At 40.6% G+C, this 20371-nt stretch overlaps 1 long non-coding RNA gene across 2 annotated transcripts; it reads left to right on the forward strand.

Annotated features, from left to right (window-relative positions):
* The first annotated feature begins 1678 nt into the window (after positions 1-1678).
* LOC124277051 lies at positions 1679-20127 on the forward strand. 2 transcript variants are annotated; one of them, XR_006898731.1, is made up of 3 exons: positions 1679-1689; positions 9635-9637; positions 19860-20127. It is a non-coding gene; the product is annotated as an uncharacterized LOC124277051 (long non-coding RNA). The 2 variants fall into 2 exon arrangements; XR_006898732.1 differs by lacking the exons at positions 1679-1689; positions 9635-9637 and adding exons at positions 10849-10859; positions 17766-17771.
* Positions 20128-20371: the final 244 nt, after the last annotated feature.

Genomic DNA, 20371 nt, shown 5'->3' on the forward strand with positions numbered 1-20371 from the left:
GTTTGAAGGGATGTGAGAACCATGGAGCAGATTTTTTGAGTAGGGTTGCATGATTGTAGAATGGTAGGGACTAAAGAGTTCACTTCTATAAAAGAGCAAGATGTATAAAATAGTATACGTAAAGTATACTATGTTTTCTGTTGAGGGCCTAATGTCATGTTTCATGCTCTTTTTATGAAAGTTATTTAGGTTGTATTTTGGTAGGGGTGGATGTCAGCCTTAATGTGGGAACAGATCTCCCAAACACACCATTTCATTTATGTGCAAAACATGCATTTGGTTCTCAATGTGCTATATAAAGTCTTGTTAAGTTGAAGTTAACACAGTTGAACTTCATACTGTCAAGGGAGATCTAAGGAGAAGGCCTTTTTTTGTGAGTACGTTTCTGGTTTCTTTAGCAAAGTTAAATATGTAAATTTATCACTTGGTGTTGAGGATTATGAAAATATTTGTCTTTTAACATTGTTACTCGCAGACACTTTGGGTTGCAGTTTTGGTGTTATTTTTCTAAGAATGTTATTGTGTTAGATGTGTTGACACGACATGTTATGGTTGTCACCACGTGGCTAGCAAGTAGGTATTTTATTATTTCAGACTTGGGGAAAATTGCTCCCACTTCTGGTTTTCCTAGTCAAGAGTTCAAGATATAAGGCAGTACTACACTATTCTGGATGACAACAACAGAGCTGTTACACATCGTATACAGGATTACATCCATGGACTATTTTGTTGTGGACATTCTGTGTTTATGGACCATCAGTGAACTTGTGTGTACTTTTGACCATTGTTTGCCTCGCCATCTGAATGTAATTGGATGTTTATTTGTGCTGATTAGTACAAGATACCCTGATTACCAATATTATCTTGTGGAGAATGTCACTGTTTCATGCTACTGTTTGTGAAGTGAGGCTGTAATGTAATAAACATATTTGGCCTAAACATCTTTTATTTCCCGTTTGTAGTAATATGTGCTGAATATCCATTGGGTCTACTTTTGATTTGTGACAGCCAGTCACTTTGCATATTCAGTAGGCGAACGTGACTTGTCAAGTGAGTTTCAGTTTAACGACGCTTTTAGCAATATTCCAGCTATGTCACCTCGGTGAACACCAGAATTGGGCTTCACATAGTGTACCCATATTGGGAATGGAAACTGTGTCTTCGAGCAAACCACTAGGCTATCCCACCGCGTAGGTGCCTGGGAATATTTGGTATCGTCTGACATAACAGATTCCATGGGTTGTAAAATCAAAATCTGAATGGAAACTGTGCTGACACCTGGTGTTCGAACTAATTGTATTCAGGTTCTGCTTTGCAATGTAAAATGCAGATCAAATCATAAAGTGCCAGTGAGTAACGAGGTGTGAAAACATGTTCCCATACGCTTCTGATAGTGTCTTTCGTGTGAAAATTATCCAAACGGGAGACCACGATGTACTTAGTCAACCAAGCAGCAGGAACGTCCTTTCTCAGAACCAGAAACAGAAACATAAAATTATCTACAGCAGGGCGAGTTGCAGCATGTTGATAAAAAGAAAGAAGGAGTAACGGAAGTCGTGTTAGCTCTGCCAAACATTGCTTCATCATGCTGCCTGTTATCTCTTGATATCTCGAGTTATGCTATGATTAAGAATACGCTTCTGATACTAAATGTTAAAGTTGCAGCAAGGTAGCATAGCCTATTTGAATGTGTTTTGATTCTCCTCACAACAGGGGCAGTGGGATAGCCTAGTGGTTTAAGCGTTCGTTCGTAACGCCAAAGGCCCGGGTTCGAGTCTTCACATAGTCACAATGTGTGAAGCCAATTTCTGGTGTCCTTCGCCGTGATATTGCTGAAATATTGCTAAAAACGGCATGAAACTCAACTCACCCCTTCAGAACAGACCAGTCACGAAGAAGGTATATATAATAACCAGTGTTGGCCCAAAGATTGAAAGGAAGCAGAAAAGAGATGGGATGGGGATTAACTTCACCTTTACGATTTAAGAAGCGACAGGCGTGTATGGATGTAGCTGTGCGTGCATGGGTATGTGTTCAAGAAATTTCAGAAAGGGTTGGGTGGAAGGGAATGGAATGTGATTCACACTACGAGGGTCCTAGTTCTTGCTTTAACCCTTCAAGGCTGTTCGCCAGGAACGGAAACATCAAGTACCATCCATTACTGTCTTCTAATGACGCCCCTGAGATACTCAACTGAGCACCCACTGGCTGGGCAGAGACTCTCTTCAACAAGACCACAGACAAGATCATATGTACTATCAGAACTGTGAGCTGACTTCATATTTTACTTGTAAGTTATCTTTCAAACAAACATCGAGCAATATTAGCACTGCAATTGCGATAACACGTTTCAACGACCCCTAAACAGAAAATAGATTTCTTCTTATCAATCTTTAATACCGAAATTAACTATCTGAAAATCCATCACCATCCATTGTATTTGATGTCCTGAGATAATGCTTGACGCTAATTAATCATTCATTGGTCTTACATTCGCTCCATAAGAAAGTAATGAAAAGTTGATACATAAATCTAACTGTACTGTTCCATGTAGACATCAGCTGTTATTGCTTGACATAGGAACTGACCAATTTTCCGCATCCCATTCCAACACAATACTGGTTTTAGACATGCTAGCAGAATAAACTGATGCATATATATCTAACTGTACATTATGTGCAATCAGGAAGAATGTGCTATGAAAAGAGAGAGAGAGAGAGAGAGAGAGAGAGAGAGAGACTGTGAACAAATGCGTGCGTGAAAGACTTACGTAAAAGGTCTCCTGATTCCTTTAATTTAATCCCTTCCACTGCACTACGACTGACGCCAGGCTGTAAATGGTGCATTATCATATTTCAAGCACATGTACTCTTTGGATTTTATGATCAGCAGGGAGTTCCAAAGGGATAGTTGTTTATGTACAGTGCAAAACCGTAATCCTTTGATGCCTTTCATTAAATGTCAGGAGAGGTATCGTATTATGGCCTACTCCCCACGTATTTCGGTGGACTTTCATGTTCGCTCACATATACCAGCGCTTAGTCCGGTGAGTGTGGACACACTTCAATGGTATGTGTTTACGTAACGAGATGGCAGAACATTTCGAGGTCCACAATATGCCAGATAATGTCCATGTTCACTTGACTTACGTTCTTTGTTTAGAATTCATGACTGTAATTGGCAATTCCATTATTACATCGGGTTTGCAGTTGATGTGTGATTAAGCTAGTAAAAGCCTTCTTCAAAAGGTAAAGCTCAGTGAATCGTCAATCTCAGATAGATGTTGGTTAGATTCCACGAGGTGTAAAATGAATGAGTTAGTGAGTAAGTTTAGTTTTACGCCACACTCACCAATATTCCAGCTATATGGCGGCGGTCTGTAAATAAATGGTCTGTCTGGACCAGACAATCCAGGGATCAACAGCATGAACATCAATCTACACAATTGGGATACGATGACGTGTCAATACAGTCAGTGAGCCTGACCACTCGACCCCGTTAGTCGTCTCTTCATGACAAGCATGGGTTGCTGAAGATAAACTCTAACCCGGACCTTCACGGGTCGTAAAATGAATGAAATTTCATGAAGGAATTAAAGAAAATCAGTGACGACGCCGGGTGTTCTTGCTCGGAGTAATCATCTTTCTCCATGGGAGCACCAACTCAGTTAAAAAGTACCATTGAATAAAGAGGTGTGAAAACTCAGATGTTATCATCCGTTACAGATAAAACTACTGTTTATTGTACCGGTTGTCTAAACAGGTTAGCAACAGATACTACCAAACTCTAAGAACTTTCTTTCGCAGAACTATATATAGACACAAAATATACACATTGGCCTTTAGCCAGCAGGGCGTGTATTTCTGTGTTATGTAATCAACACGAAGCGCGGGGGAAAAAGAATGACGATTGGATAACTGCGGTGAACTCTGGACATCAGACTTAATACTCCGCCACATTACGTCATAGATACTAATAATCACAATTCGGTCCGTTAAGTTAAGAAATGCACTTCATACTCAAGTACAAGGATATTTACCTATCTGCGTGTGGTTTGATTGTCCTCACAACTGCGGAGTTAAGGAATAAGGTACCATGGTCAGTGTAGGGTGCTAACTCCAGCACTGACTGGAAACTGTGGTTCGGTGAGGACGATTAACTGAGGTTCAAGATTATTGCACTTCTATAGCGACGTGCCTGCGTGTAAGTGTGTGAGTGAGTGAGTGAGTCTGTGTGTCAGTGATATTTATTCTGTAACAATGTTTCAAGAGTCTCTCTTGTATTAACATACTTGCATTTGTACTGTCACTTTATTCATAGAAATATCATTGTGGGGATTTATATTGATTTGTGAATCTATTTAATTTTGGAATGAGATTGTTAATTAGATCGTCACGATATCGAAATTTTTCGGTGTCACTATAAACTCACTTAATGTTAATTAGATCACAAGATTTGGTTGTTTGTTGGTTTTGAATCTCGTTCTTTAACATACTGATTGGCTTGTGTTTGCGAGTACATGTGTGTGTGTGCGAGAACCTACTTGTATCAGTCTAGACTAATGCCTTTTTGAGGTGCCAGCTAACTTAGACACCATGCCGCAGTTAGTCTAATATGCTCACCAATGTCTGACACAATACACTGTCTCCCAGGCACCTCTTGAACAAAAGCAGAGGTTGCGCAGGATGTCTCCTTTTATTTGTTTATTTTGTTAGGATCGTTTCTGGCGAACATGTATCTTTCGGGTTTGAGAATGGTATTTTAGTGATAAGTTTGGTTTAATGCCTCTTCGGACGAATTATCAGTCGGAATTAACGCCGACAACTGACTCCAAAACTTTGAAACTACATGCATGACATTGCTCTGGTTACCAGTCCAACAACGGATAAGATTCCAGATTCTCTTGCTAACACACGGATCTGTATATGAGGATGACTTTCCCATGGACACGAGAGAGCTCGTTCACGAGTGAGGTGAGGTGAAAATGGGTTTAACGTCGTGCTTGAGAATATTTCGCTCATATGACGACGTGCATGCGTGTGTATGTGTATGTGCGGCTGCTTGTACTAGCCCAGTCTTAAGCTGGTTTTATAGTGCCAGCTCACTGAGATACCATGCCGCAGTGAAGCATGAATACCCCACTCAGATACAGTATACTGACTCCTTGTTGTACCCATTAATGCCGAGCGCCAGGCAGGGACCAACAAGTACCATATTTTAACGTCTTTTGGTACGACGCGGTCGGTGATCGAACCCGCGACCTTCCACTCTCCGGGCGGACGCTCTAACCACTACACTACGGAGGCGGTCTCGTCCACGAGTACAGCCTTCAATCCCCTCAGACCTAAAAGAAGTCGTTTGTTGCGTATGCATGTGTTGCGCATTCAGAATTGGCAGCGATGCCTTCTCAGTGACAGCCCCAGTCCTTTGGAACTCTATTCCCCTGGGGGCGGTGGGGTAGCCTAGTGGTTAAAGCGTTGGCTCGTCACGCTGAAGACCCGGGTTCGATTCCCCACATGGGCACAATGTGTGAAGGCTATTTCTGGTGTCCCCCGCCGTGATATTGCTGGAATATTGCTAAAAGCGGCGTAAACCTAAACTCAGTCAGTCAGTCATTCTCCTCTGCATCGAGAACGTCTCATCCTTTTGAACTCACTTAAAAAACCTCCCTTGTCTCTGGAGTCTACCCTAGATTTGTTTGAGCGACGTTGAACAGCTTGAAGGTGGAAAGCAGGAGCGTTAGAAATGCATCATTATTATTAATATGAAGGGTTATGCCCAGTACAATTTTGGACCAACGGATCCTTGACACGGCTGAGGGATACTACTCTTTATCGAACCGTTTGCACTCTCCTGTCTCACACCATTTACAACCACTGTGTGTTTGGCCCTTTAAGCTACAGATAGGTGATTTTTGTCATCGGATCTCATTCCAAGTCTTCGCCATTTTATCAAACAACAGGACGTATAAAGTCTCTGAATGCTCTTGCCTTTTCAAGAGTTGTGTTATGTATGGTTTCATCACTATTTTGCCACTGACACCCAATTGCATCTGCTACGGACACCCGAGACTGGTTATTCTCTGGCATTCATCTTTGAATTTCTGAGGAGCAGGAAGCCCAGCCGCCAAATGTAAAAACCATGTCAATAATTACGAATTGTTTTCTTTGTTTCTTCAGTAATAATGGCTATTTGATTTACTGCATAAATAACATAGTAATATTTTTTACTTTTTAGAGCTTTAACTAACTACACGTTTAGACAAAACAAATAAACGCATCTTAACCATTATTAATTTTCAGGGGCTGATTTCCACATTAAGATGGGAGACCTATAAACCCAATATCGTTTTCAGTTTATTTAAAACTATTTTAATCACATTGAGGGAAATGAAATTTCAGCTCCTACCTTTGCTGTCTACAAAGTGAGTCAGTGAGTGAGATTGGTTCATATTTACTGACGAAATCTATTGTTTGATTCAAGCAGCTGTCATGAAATAATTGTAAAGCCGACGTGAAATAAACGTAATGAAAACCTTGTACCTGCCGGAATCACGATCTAGCAACCAGACCGCTGGTAAACAACTGTAAGCTGAGCTGTATTTCGGTTGTGAAGACAATGCAGATGATCCCCCTTGTTTGGATTTAATACCCAAACTAGCTTCCGGAAAGCTCGTAGTCCATTGTTCCGTAGTAGCCTTGTGGATGTGTCGAAATGACGGTAAATGATGCTAGTTAATCATCCCATGGTCTCACACACATTCCATATAAATCTAAGGAAAACCTGACATGTGAATACAATTATACTACAGAAATCAGCTACTATCATTTGACACAGGACAGCTTTGTAATTATCTGCATGTACAAATAAAAGCCGTCTAAGGATCTGCTTTCCAGTGCCTTCAACAAGTTGTCATCTTCGTCTCCTGTCATCATCAAGGAGAAATGAATGAGAAAGCGCCAAACAGGTGCGTGTGTGAACCACTTATATAAACACTGATCAAGATTACTCCTCCTTGTCCCGTCGATTTATGTCCTAGCGACTTCCGATTGACGCCGTTCTGTCAATCATACACAGGTATTATCACGTTTCAACAAGTTGATTTTACAGTCACATGGAGACATTCAAAATAATATTTATGTACAGCGCGAAAGTGTAATTCAGTTGGGGTTTGCGTTTATTTCATCATTTATTTTAATCACTTTGGACAATTGTGTCTGAGAACAACCAGTCTCTGGAGTCTTCCGAAAGTGATTCCATTGGCTGTAAAATCAAAATCGTTCAGAAATTATATGAATGGATCACGGAAATCCTGTGATATCACCAGGTGTTCGTCCAAAGGTTATTCAAGTCCTGCTTACACAGTGTAACCGTCACTCAATCAAAAAGGTGCCAGTGGGCAACGAGGTTTGAAATGACAAAGGGCTTCTTGTGTGCGAATTGACCAAACAGGAGACTTAAATCTATTCTGTCGACAAAGCAGAAGGCATGTCCTTTCTCAGAACCATAAACACAAACATAAAATTATCTATGGACATTCAGCCAGCATGGCGGCCTGTAGGAGATGGAACATGATGATAAAACGTTAGAACGAATAAAGAAAGCAATGTTAACATATTGCTTCATCATACTGAAGGTAAGATCGTGATAAAACTGGTTATTCTACCTTCTTTGTGTCTGGGACCCGTGAAGGTCCGGGTTAGAATTGATCTTCAGTAACCCATGCTTGTCGTAAGAGGCGACTAACGGGATCGGGTGGTGAGGCTCGCTGTCTTGGTTGACACATGTCATCGGTTCCCAATTGTGCAGATCGATGCTCATGATGTTGATTACTGGATTGTCTGGTCCAGACTCGTTTTATTTACATACCTCCGCCATATAGCTGGGATATTACTGAGTGTGGCGTAAAACGCCAGCACATGTACAATTTACCTGCTTTTCCTTGACTGCACTCGCCACTCAGGTAAAAGGTGCCATTGAGTAAACAGGTGTGATAACTCAAATGTTATCATACACTCTTTTTCAGAACCATAAACACAAAATATACACATTGGCCTTCAGCCAGCGGGACATGTATTCTGAGTTATGTAATCAACCTGCAGGCGAAAAGAAGGAATGATGATAGGTTAAGTGTATTGAACCCTCCCAGACAGACACTCTTCAAAAACGTAAATACATAGCCATTTTTAGAAGAATTTATTGCGTTATAGTTAGAGCAATTTGTTCATGTAATTTCAATCGTAAAAAGGTGCACAATTCACACCTCTATAGACAAAGAGTTCGCCAACACAACAGCAGTCTTTATCGTTATGTTTCTGTTCATCTGAGTCCACAAGATGGCGTCTCGGCACAGACTGGATAAGGTGACGAAAACGCTCTTGCGGAATGCTTCCCCACTCTTCCTGCAAGGCGATGGCCAGTTGTGGAAGTGTCTGAGGTGTGTTTTGACGTTGACGTACACGTCTGTCGTGTACATCCAATAGGTGTTCTATCGGGTTTAGATCTGGTGTTCGGGATGGCTACGGCAAGACCTTGACGTTAGAATTAGCAAGGTAGCGGACCGTGACGCGTGCTGTATGTGAAGTAGCGTTGTCATGCTGGAACAACTCCCTCTGTCGGTCCATAATTGGGGGCATGTGGCGTGAAGGACTTCGTTGTTGTACCGATTTGCTGTCGAACCACCACTTAATCAGATTTTTGTGTGCTGAATATCTGACCCCACACCATGACACTGCCTCCATCGAAACTGTCGACCTGTCGAATACAATTAGGGGCAAAAGGTTCATTTCTCCGACGGTAAACACGCTGTTTTCCATTTCGCCAGTAAAGAAGAAAATCGTGATTCCACTTTCAAAGGTTCCAGTTCCGGACGACACCATCGCAAGTCATTGCGTCGAAAGAAGTCTCTCAAAACAGGGGCGACAAGTGGCCTTTCTGGTTGAATCCCTACTTCATGCAATCGATTCCTGACAGTTTGGTCGGAAATTCTTTTCAAACCAGGGATGCGTTGTGCAGTCTCCACGGTTGTGACAAGACGATGACGCAAGTGAGCAACCCGGATGTAGCGGTCCTGGGCTTGGGTGGTAACTCTTGGTCGGCCGCTTTTCGAGCGATCTTGTGTGGAATTGGTCTGCAGGAAACGATCCCAAAGGCGACATATGGTGCTCTGATGAACGTTGAAATGTCCGGCAACTGCAGACTGCGACTCCCCAGCTTCAAGCCGGCATATGGCGATGTTTCGATTGGTGGCACTCAGTCATGGCATGATGAATTCCCTTTTCCAGACAAACAAGAATGACAAAATTAAGCGTTTGCCTTTATATAGTGATGGAAACCGCATGGTTTTCAGCTTACTTGCACATGCATTTTGCTTTGCATGTTTTCTTGGTGACGTTTTGGTGAATATATCTTAAACGCTTCTAAAACAAGGAGAAAAGTTAACTTTGCCGCGTTTTGTCGCTGAAGCTGTTTACAATCACTCAAAGGTGGCGTTTTTGAAAGAATTATACATTTGTTTGGGGTTTTTTTTGCCGCATCTACATGTGTCCAGTATTCTCAAAATCACCTACCCGTTTAATTTTTGAAGAGTGTAGTTACATTTATATGACGTGCTGTTATAACTTGGACTCGTCAGTATGTGACTGAAATAATGCTAATTCGACATAAACTCAATCCCTTCATGTAAAGTTAACAATAACACATAATAATTCAAACAATCGCAGCATTTATGATTCAGTGTGTGTCTAGTAATTGATCTAGTCTATGACTATATTGTTTTGTTTGTTCAGAGATTCTCATATTTCCTGCGCAATAATCGCACTTGTGTACTGAGAGCCGTTTTCTGTTTCCGAGTCACTGAGAGATTTACCAAAACTGTCGATGTTTACCGTTTGTTCAAAGCAGAGGTTAGCGCTAGTGCGAGGGTCAGTGGTCAAATATGAAATGCAAATTAAATACGATGAACAGAAAGGTAAAAGAATGGCCTACAAGCTCAACACAGTTGTTTTTGTCAGAGACGTGAGGTTTGCTTGAACCACACGTTAACATAGACGGGCTGCCCGGTTTTTGATCAGGTTTAAGTGTCGGAAGTGTCACCCTTAGTGTATTTTATACCATCGTGTTGCGGTAGAATTTATTTCTTTACCGATTTCGGTCAAGTTTGAATTATATGTTAAAAAATAAATATATGATTGCAAAAGTCTACATTTGCATTTTTAAAACTTATTGTCCAAACAGCTATTCGTACCCCATACTAACAGCTCTTAAATATATAAATAGACACCCTAAATATAAACAATATATCATATTTTCAGACTCTCTTTCTTGCCTTCAGGCCATTAAAAATATTTCTTGTAAACATCCACTTTTAATAGAAATTATAGAATTATATAATGATCTTGCAACTGGTCAATACGACATCGTCCTCTGTTGGCTACCCAGCCACGTTGGCATTTTTGGGAATATAATGGCCGATTTTGCTGCCAAGGCAGCACTCAACAAATCTGTGACACCACTTCTGATCCTATACCCTGATTATAAAGCCAGCATTAGAACATACATCCGCGATCTGATGCAAAAGAAGTGGGATGCCCAAGTAGGTATCAATAAATTACATGCAATCAAACCAACTATCGGTTACACCTACTTGGGTTGTCAGTCCAGATTTGAAGAGGTCGTATTTGGCCACACAAGAAATACCCATGAGTACCCATGATCCTCCGTTTTGTATCCCTTGTGATGAACGAATCACGGTCAAGCATGTCCTGCTTGACTGTGTTGAATATTCCATCACAAGGGATAAGTATTTTAATGTCAAAACATTGAAGGATCTTTTTTATAATGTTAATTATCATTTAATAGTTGAATTTTTAAAAGAATTAGATTTGTTAACTGATTTGTAAATAAATAAATATTTTATTATTGGTAGTTTAAATTAGTCACTGAGATTGTTAGTGGCTGTACCCTCAAAGGGGGTTGACGTAGCGTAAAATTATTGTCCTCCTGAGAGGGTACGTAAGTCCCAAAACTTTCAAAGTCAAATATAAATTATCACATTTTAAACGTAGTATTTTTGTTATTTTAACTGTTGGCTAAATTTTCCTACAATCACCAGCAGATGAAGGGATGGTGTAAATCCAGCTAGGATCCATGCAGGTAGCAAAAGTAATGTAAGTCCCCATGGCTCCTAGCATGGTGATCTACCTTCAGTTGGTGGCGATCTATAGCCCATTGTTATATTGTGTTGTCCCCTATAGTTAAAATGTTTTAGATTCAATTACTAGTTTTACATGTATATCTTTGATACTCTAGTTGTTTTACTGTCCTTCGTCGGCAGGTGTTTTATAATATACATATATTATATTTAAATATCAAATGTTCTCGTCATGATATGGCTGAAGTATTGCCGATGTGACGTTAAATATTAACTCACTCACTCACTCGTACCCCTGTGATACTTATTCATGTGCAATTAACTAACTTCCTGAAAGATATTATTCAATTGTTTGATTCATTCACGTGTCAGGAAATAATAGTAATGACTAGTTTTATATCATGAAAACCTATGAATCTAACAGTGTTATTTCACGGTAAAAGTCAGCTGCAAAATTCCTTAAATCATCTTCATATACATGCTGTCTAACTTGGTCTTCCAGTGTCACAGACACGTTGCTGTCTTCCGTCTCCTGACACCAGCAAGGAGAACTGGAGGAGAGAGCGCCGTCAACAGGTGCGTGTGTGAACCACATATTCAAAACTGCCCGCAATTACTTCTTCTCATATCTCTGATTAATGCTATAACCACTTCCAACTGACGCCGGTCTGTAAATTATGCACAAGTATATTCAGATTCCCAACATTTTGCGATCAAATGGGGAATTTCGAAGTAAGTTTTATGTGCATCGTGAAAGGGTAATTCGTTAATGCCTTAAATGAAATGCCACCATAGGTATTGTATTTTGATGTATGGTCTGTGAGGATTTAAATGTTTTTAAAACAACCGGCTTAGAAACTTGGTGTTATTGTACAATAGCTCTTCAAGTGATTTACCTACGTGGATGTATATCACGTCCGCCCACATATCAGGGCTGAGTGAGGAGAGTGGGCACATTCAGGGGTACGCGTTTACGTAACAAGATGCCAGGGTATCCAGGGATCAACAACACTTTGCATGTTCTGTTGGCTTACCTTCTTGTTTTAGAACACATAATTGTTATTGACAGTTTTGACCGGGTTTGTGCTTGCTTTGGCATTATGCTACCATTAGATAATTAACCTGATTTAGTGTGTGCATTCTTCAAAAGGCAAGTCAGAGAATGATCAGCCTCAGAGTTTCACTGCAACAGATTCTACTGGGTGTAAAAACGAGGAATGACAATGCGTGAATGGATCAGTGGAAATCGTGTTAAAAGGAAACATCATGTCCTGCTTTACCGGAAGCCCCCGCCACTCTCCGTTATAAAAGTCTAGTGTGTAGGGAGTTGTGAAAACTATCATTTTATCATAAGTAACTAAATGGTGGGTGTTTTTTCCGGTTCATCGATCACTTGATTGTCCGGTATCTTTAAAGGCCGAAGTCGCATGGCAGAAATACTGCTGTGCAGGATCAGGAAAAATAGTTCCATCTTTGGGGCAAATATTGTGAACGGCTGGTGTTGCATGCTTACCCTTTGGGCGAACACCAGGTGCCATCACTGATTTACGATCCAATAATGTCATTTTCAAAGCTATTTTTCCCATTACAACAAACGGAATTTGCTTTTGAGACCAGCCAAGACTGGCACTGACATTATATATGTTATTGTGTGAACTGGAGACAAAGTGGTACAACAAAACTGTAAGAACTATCTCAGAAACATATGTTTACACAGAATGGACATAGGGTTTCAATTCCACAACCAGGAAGATGTAAAGAAAGATTGAATATTGGAAAACGGTGTACAACTGTGCCAGACATTAATTTCTATATGCAGTTAGATAGGACCATGCGGTGGGTTATTATCAAGTATATGCTTCATAAAAAAAAACAAAATAATGACACCGTCGCGACACACAACAGACAAGCCACAAAGGAGGCATTACATCCACTTTTGGAAGTTGTTTTGGAAGTTAGTTAGAGGATGGAATGGTGAGGTGAGGTGAACTTAGATTCCTACATCGACGTTAATGCTTATGTGTGTGTGCGTGCGTCCGTGCGTGTGTGTGTGCTTCCGACTTCATCGAGAGCATGTGTTATTCATCACCTTTAGACGGGTATGGTAACCGGTGTTTGCCATAATAAATCAGAAAGTCCCTTTGAGCTAACGCTTTAGGTTTACTGAAAAGAGTGTCAAATGTATTCTGGTATAACTACACGTAAATACATGTATACCCTTAAAATGGGAACCAAACACCATAGCAACGATAGCAGACTGGGAATCGAAACACGAGCTCCAAACTGCAATCGTCATGATACGCGTAACAAATACATCACCATCTAACGACCATTTTGTTATTGGTTTGTTGTTGTTTTTTGTTGGGTTGTTTTGTCAAGTTTTTGGAGTTTTTCTTCATTTCCGACCGCGATATGGATATATACGTTCCTTTGTCCGGCAGTTTCTTGCGCGACATAAAGCTCACATGAAATATATATTGAATCTTTACAGGTTTCATATTTCTGAGGTCATGCTAGTATGTGACTGGTTTTTATTAAGCCTACTGCACCAAATGTCAGCGGGATGTCTGTTGGATGAATCTTTTATGTTTGGATTAAGCCTTATTTACAATATAGATACGTTTTATTGAGCAATATATTCTGAGCAATAAAAGAGATAATACCCTTTCCATCATCATAAAAAAACTGCTAAAAAGAGAATACATTGTACGATTCCAATTGCCGCACGACTGCACGTCTACGAATCACTGTCACATTTTGACGATAAAAAGTCTTCGCGAAAAGGCGAGGGTATCATGCACACCAGTGCCACCCATTACAAACACATATAAAGTCGAGTGAGCTGTTCACCTGAAAAGAAACACGTGCACACAATGTTACGTATTAAGACAGGGAATTGCAATAAACGTCACGTTTGGCACTAATGCGTCCAGTTTGAAAATGGCCTCCGATTGTCTTCCTAAACATTCTTAAAAAGTCTTGAATGTTTTACCCCGTTCATCTTTTGGGCTACAGACGCACTTTAAAATCTTTGAGATCTTCGAAAACTGAGCATACATTGTACCTCAAATGTTGAAAACTTGGAAGCTGGAGCATTCTTGAATCGCGCTTGACGTAAATAGAAGGGTAACATTTGAGTACTTTTTGAGTTGAGTCCCATCCCATCAAATCAAGGTGAAGCATCGTTGGCTGAGTGTGTTAGACGGCCGACTTTGTGTCTGGCGATTAGGTTCCTGACTCTGAGGACGTGGGTTCGAATCCCGGATGGGACTCAACTAAAAAAAGTACTGGAATTTGTACTTTACTAAGAAAGTGTAATCCCAAATATAACATATGTTACTCCTGAATGTAGTTAATAAGTAGAATTAGTTCCGATGCTAATTCCATAATAAACTCACTGCGAATGGAAGACCCATAACGTTCAACAGCGAACAGAAAATACTTAAATCAGAATGCAGTCGAAGAGTATTACCCATTCTGCTTGTATACCACATATCAATTTGTCCGTCCAAGTACATTGTTAAAATATATTCATTTTTATTATACTCTTCACACCACGATGCACTGCAGACTCTGCCCATATTTATTAATGATGCAATGCTGTTATTCAAGTTCTTTTATCTAGATTGCCAGCATTGTGAAGTAATGCCAGCATTATATTTACATGCAGTGAAGCAGTATTTACAGTGTTCATATTTTACTTAGGCTAAAGTGAGTAAGTGAGTTTAGTTTTACGCCGCACTCAGTAGTATTCCAGCTACATGTATATGGCGGCAGTCTGTAAATAAGCGAGTCTGGACCAGATAATCCAGTGATCAACAGCATGAGCATTGATCTGCGCAATTGGGAACCGATGACATGTGTCAACCAAGTCAGCGAGCCTGACCACCCGATCCCGTTAGTCGCCTCTTACGACAAGCATGGGTTACTGAAGATCAATATCCTAACCCGGACCATCACGGGTAACTTAAGCTAAAGTGTATGATGCATAATAAATAATAAATGTGCATTTTTGATGCCTGTTCAAGGCGCTACAAGGGGATTGTATAAAGATAAAAGTCAGGGAGTGTTGACTGGATTTAAATGTCACTTTGATTGTTGGAGAACATATGGGTCTTTAGTCTTAATTTGAATTTCACAAAGGTTGGACACAGTTTCAAATCTAATGGAAGTGAGTTCCAGAGGATAGGGGCAGTGCTGTAGAAGGATCTGGAGCCAAATGTTTTCAGTCGATATTTAGGAACATTTAGGAGATTTTCGTCACTTGATCGGAGTTTACGTGCTGGAGTGTGTGGAGTCAAGAGTTCAAATAGATAGTCAGGGCTGGTGTTAGCTATAGGTGATACAGAGAAGCTTGAACTACACTAAACGCCAAAAGAGACGATTACCCTCCTACCTTTATGAATTATTGCAAAACTATCAAAGATATGTTAGAAGGTATTGGTTTACGAGAAAGCTTAACAACACAGCTTTATGCAAATCACGAAAAAAAACATTCTCAAATGCATTCATATTTAGGTGAAATGCATCTTTTTCGGAAGAGTTATATTGTCCTATATTCGCCCATGCCGAAATAAACCAATAACAGTGATTTTGATGTCCAAAAGAAAGGTTGAAATATAATTCTACTTTGGAACAATGATAAACCATTCAAAGTCACCAGTTTTCAACTATTAAAACAAGAAACAACTGTTGTAGAGTGTGTATAATTGTAAAATAATCATTCCTATGTTTTTAGTCATTTAAAACATTTTCTGCTGATTGCATTAGTGAAAGCAAGTAAAATGTGTCTTTGATATTGTGAAAAAATGCTTAGGAACATCTAAAATTGTCTTTGTTACAATTTTTGCTTGCAAAGTAACATTTTCCCATTTTCTGTTTACACATAGCAATATCAATCGCCAAAACGCAGCAATATTCAACCAGTATTTGCATCCATTTCACATGTAGAATGATTCTATGGTGTATGAAAAGAGCCTAGAATACATGTTATGATACACAAGTACGAGATATATGTCACGATTAACAGCTGAAGAGAGAGAAAGAGCCATTGGGATGGTGCAGATGGGGTCGACATACAATGTTGTTGCCAACGCCCTCGGATGCCAACGTATCATGGTTATAAGACTTATTCAGGGCTTCAGACAGATCGGGGTCACTGTAGACAGACCAAGAAGTAGACGTCCACGCATCACAACGCCAGCTCAAGATAGGTACCTCCGTCATTAAGGAAGGAGGGTAACGTTTCTTTTGGCGTTTAGTGTATATTCTAGCTTTTACTGGCAACCAGTGGAGGTCTCGGAGCACTGGTGTCATGTGCACATGTCTTGGTGTCTTGTGATGACCCGTGCTGCAGAATTTTCCAACACCTGTAGCTTAGATAGCAGTTTTCCACTGATCCCCTGAAGCAAACTGTTGCAGTAATCTAGTCTTGATGTTATTAGACCATGGGTAAGTACTTTTGCAGCTTCTGCGGTTATTAAATGTCGGATGTTGCTGATGGATCGGAGATGATAGTAACAGGTTCGACTGATGTGGGTAACCTGTTTCTCAATGGAGAGGTGTGAGTCCAGATATACTTCCAGATCTTTTAGGGGGTCACTAAGAACTATTTCCGTATCCGCTATCAGAATTGATTGTTCTTCTACTCTGGCCAACTGTTGCCTAGTGCCAATCAGCAGCATCTCTGTTTTTTCTCCATTCAGTTTGAGCTTATTTGCTGTCATCCATGACTTAGTTCTTGCTGTACAATCAGATATGCGGTGGAAGGACTCCTGAAGGTTCTTGAGTTTGAATTTGTCCATCATATGTGTATCGTCAGCATACCCATGGTGAAGAAGCTTGAAGTGTTGGATCATGTTAGCCAGATTTGCCATGTACAGCGTGAAGAGTATCGGACCTAAAACAGATCCTTGTGGAACACCACAGTGTTGTTTGACGAAATTGGGTTTTTCATTGCCGATGATGACTGCTTGTCTGCGATCTTCCAAGTAGGATGAAAACCACTTGTGGCAGTTACCACGGATACCAGATTCAAACCAAAAGACCGCTTAGAAAACTTCATGGTCGATGGTATCGAATGCCGCTGACAGATCGAGCATGACGAAGGAAGACATGAAGCCATCATCAAGTGCAGGCAGTAGGTCATTGAGGACACGTATCAGGGCTGTTTCGGTGCTGTAATATTGGCGGTATGCAAATTGGAACTTGTCAAGGATAACATTGAGAGAAAGATGGACCTTTAGCCTGGTGCTGACAGCTCTTTCTAGTAGCTTGGACAAGAAGGAAAGGTTGGACACAGGTGGGAAGTTTTTAGGGTCATTAGGATCCAAATTCGGCTTTTTGAGGTGAGGTCTCACAACTGCCTGTTTAAAGTGAGAAGGAAATATTCCAGATTCCAGGCTCATGTTGACAATTTCTGTTATAACAGGAAGCAGCTGATCTAGTAGCTGCAACAGAATCGCTGTTGGGATCGGGTCAAGGTCACACGTTGTAGGCTTGGAAGCAGTTATGAGGTCAGAAATCTCATTGGAGGAGAACGGTTGAAAGTTAATAAGTGGTTCACCACTGAAATTATGTGATGATATGAGACTGTGTTGAGCTTGTGAGTCAGTTTTGAGTGTATTTCCTATCTTGGTTATGAAGAAGACATTGAATGATTCAGCGAGGGCTTTCTGGTCTGAACAAGAAGGGAGTCTAGTATCGCTGTTCTTGCCCAGCAGTGTTTTCATGAACTTGTACATTTTTCTGGGGTCTCGTTTTGAATTCTGCAGGGTATTCAGACAGTGCTCCCGTTTAGCTTGGGATATTGCTTTGGTTGTATTGTTTCTGACCTGACAGTAGAGTTGCCTATGAACTTCAAGACGCGGCTTTCGCCATTTTCGTTCAGCTGTATGCATGTCAAATGAATTATCATGTTCATGTTTTATTTATCTGATTCAGTGATATTGTGTATCTAAAGAAAACACAACTATAAGCACAGCTATTAATTACCCAGTCATCAATAAACTTAATCACTCCCGTAGCCGTGTTGTCACCTTTCACATAAAGCTGCTATACTATGCTATAACGACACTGTTAAAAACATAAACAGTACTTTGATAACTTCCCTGAGAGGCATTTAAAAGTTGGATCATTAAATAAGGATGACAATAAGTGGATGAGGAACGTCTGTATTACAGTGAGAACGACGTTTAGGTGTAAGTTCTAACACCGCTGCATGATGCAGGACTGCTGACTGATGTTATATCGTTTGGGCAAATATATTTATGATTTATATAATGTCGATCCTTACAGAACTTTAAAGCCACAGTATTCGTTTATGTAAACGATCACAAAGAGTATGGGGTCAGCTTGGATAGCATACTAAACCAGTACCCTAGCGCGACCTGTCACTTTATATGGCATGACCTCTGTGCATTATCCTGGTCTTTCTCCTTATCCAGCTGTTATTGATACTCGACCCAATTCCAGCATTCAAAACTGTGCGAGCAGACCACACAACACTGACCAGAAGCACTGCAGGGTCCACGTCAGTATTCCAATAATATCGCCTGTAAATAATCAAGTATGATAAAAAACAAACAATATGGTGATAGCATCAACACAATATCGCCATAGCTCGGTATAGAAAATCATAATATTTGGGAACTTTGCATGAGCATCGATCTATGCAACTGGGATACCATGACATGTATCAACCACCTCAGCGAGCCTGACCACCCGATCCCGTTAGTCGCCTCTTACGACAAGCATGGGTTGCTGAAGATCAAGTCTAACCCGGATCTTCACGAGCTGGCATACGGAGACATGTATCAACCAAGTCTGCGAGCATGACAACCCGGTCCCGTTAGTCAAACGTGGGTTGCTGAAAACCAACTATAACCAGACACCAATCCATGCAAATAGCAAGGCTAGTCCATCACAAATGGTATTTTAGTACTATTCACGTTTGTGGACGAAAAAGCTAAAAAAAACGGATTTCAACCTATACTATGCATACTCAATCAGTTTTCGACTGCAGGATCCTACAAGGAATCACCAATGATAAATAACCGTCGAGAAATGGAAGAAATATTACACTCATCGGTTCTTGTGCAGTATCTTATTTAAGCTCTATCCATAAGATGATTGGAGCCATGTGTTGGATGTGCCCAGACCTGACACCTCCCGTACATAGAATTCTGTCTGAATGACTTTCTAAGTACGAGATACGAACCTTTAAAGTGTCTATGCATACGTACTGGAGTGATCATAGACTTTCATGAAGGCTTGATTTAAATAATCTCCTGTCTGGTAAGAATCAGTGAGTTATAGGATAGTTGTATGAGACCAGGCAAGTATGCACTTAACAACTGAATTGAGAGAATTCATTACAAACATTTCCAAAAGTTGCTGGGTTAAGAACACTGCAAAGTTAAGCCCCACAGTCCAATAATAATCATTGTTTGTTTTATTGTTTTGCCACAACACAAACAAGGGTATATTCTTTCTTTTACCCAACCGTTCAGACTGACGATCGTGGGTAAACAACAATTTCAAAAAGTTGAGCTTTAGCTTCATTCAATTTAATACTTCTAAAAGAAACTTATTTCAAGACAAAGGATAGTCTCCCGGGGCCGTTAATTGTAGACCTTAATTCCTCTCTTTGACATTTACCATTTTTAATGAAACAAACACAGTGTCATAAGAAGAAACGCTTAGTCAGTTATTATTATAGGATATTTATATAACGCAAATATCCATGCTCTAGTGCATGCTCAAGCGCTGGTATGTTTTCCCCTCGATCATTGGATGTCAATCTCAACGGAGCATCGTATTATCAATCTCAACTCCCTGGGGAGTATACAACTCTTGCTGCCACTAGGCGCACCGAGGCTTTCTCATCCTAACGAGGTACCCATTCACAGCTGGATGGACTGGGACACGTTCACTGCACGTTGCTGTACCCGCAACTAGGTGTTTGCACGTATTCATGTGGCCACCATCTGGTCATATACCAACGAATTCGTGGGTTCTTTTAAGTGCACAGGGTTGTTGATTGTACACTAGGTTTATTGTACACTGAAAGAGTCCGCAGACAAAGTTGACTCCAAGGTTTTTACACCCGGTCACAGGTGGGCTCGATCCCGGCACCTCCAAGCTCGCTGGATCAGTAGCCTGGCGCCTTAGCCAGCTCGCCCACCGCGCCCCTCAAGTCAGTTCACTTACCGTTGGTAC

This window comes from Haliotis rubra, unplaced genomic scaffold (assembly GCF_003918875.1).
Source record: "Haliotis rubra isolate DU_JTF1 unplaced genomic scaffold, ASM391887v1 Scf217, whole genome shotgun sequence".
NCBI classification, from domain to species: Eukaryota; Metazoa; Mollusca; class Gastropoda; order Lepetellida; family Haliotidae; genus Haliotis; species Haliotis rubra.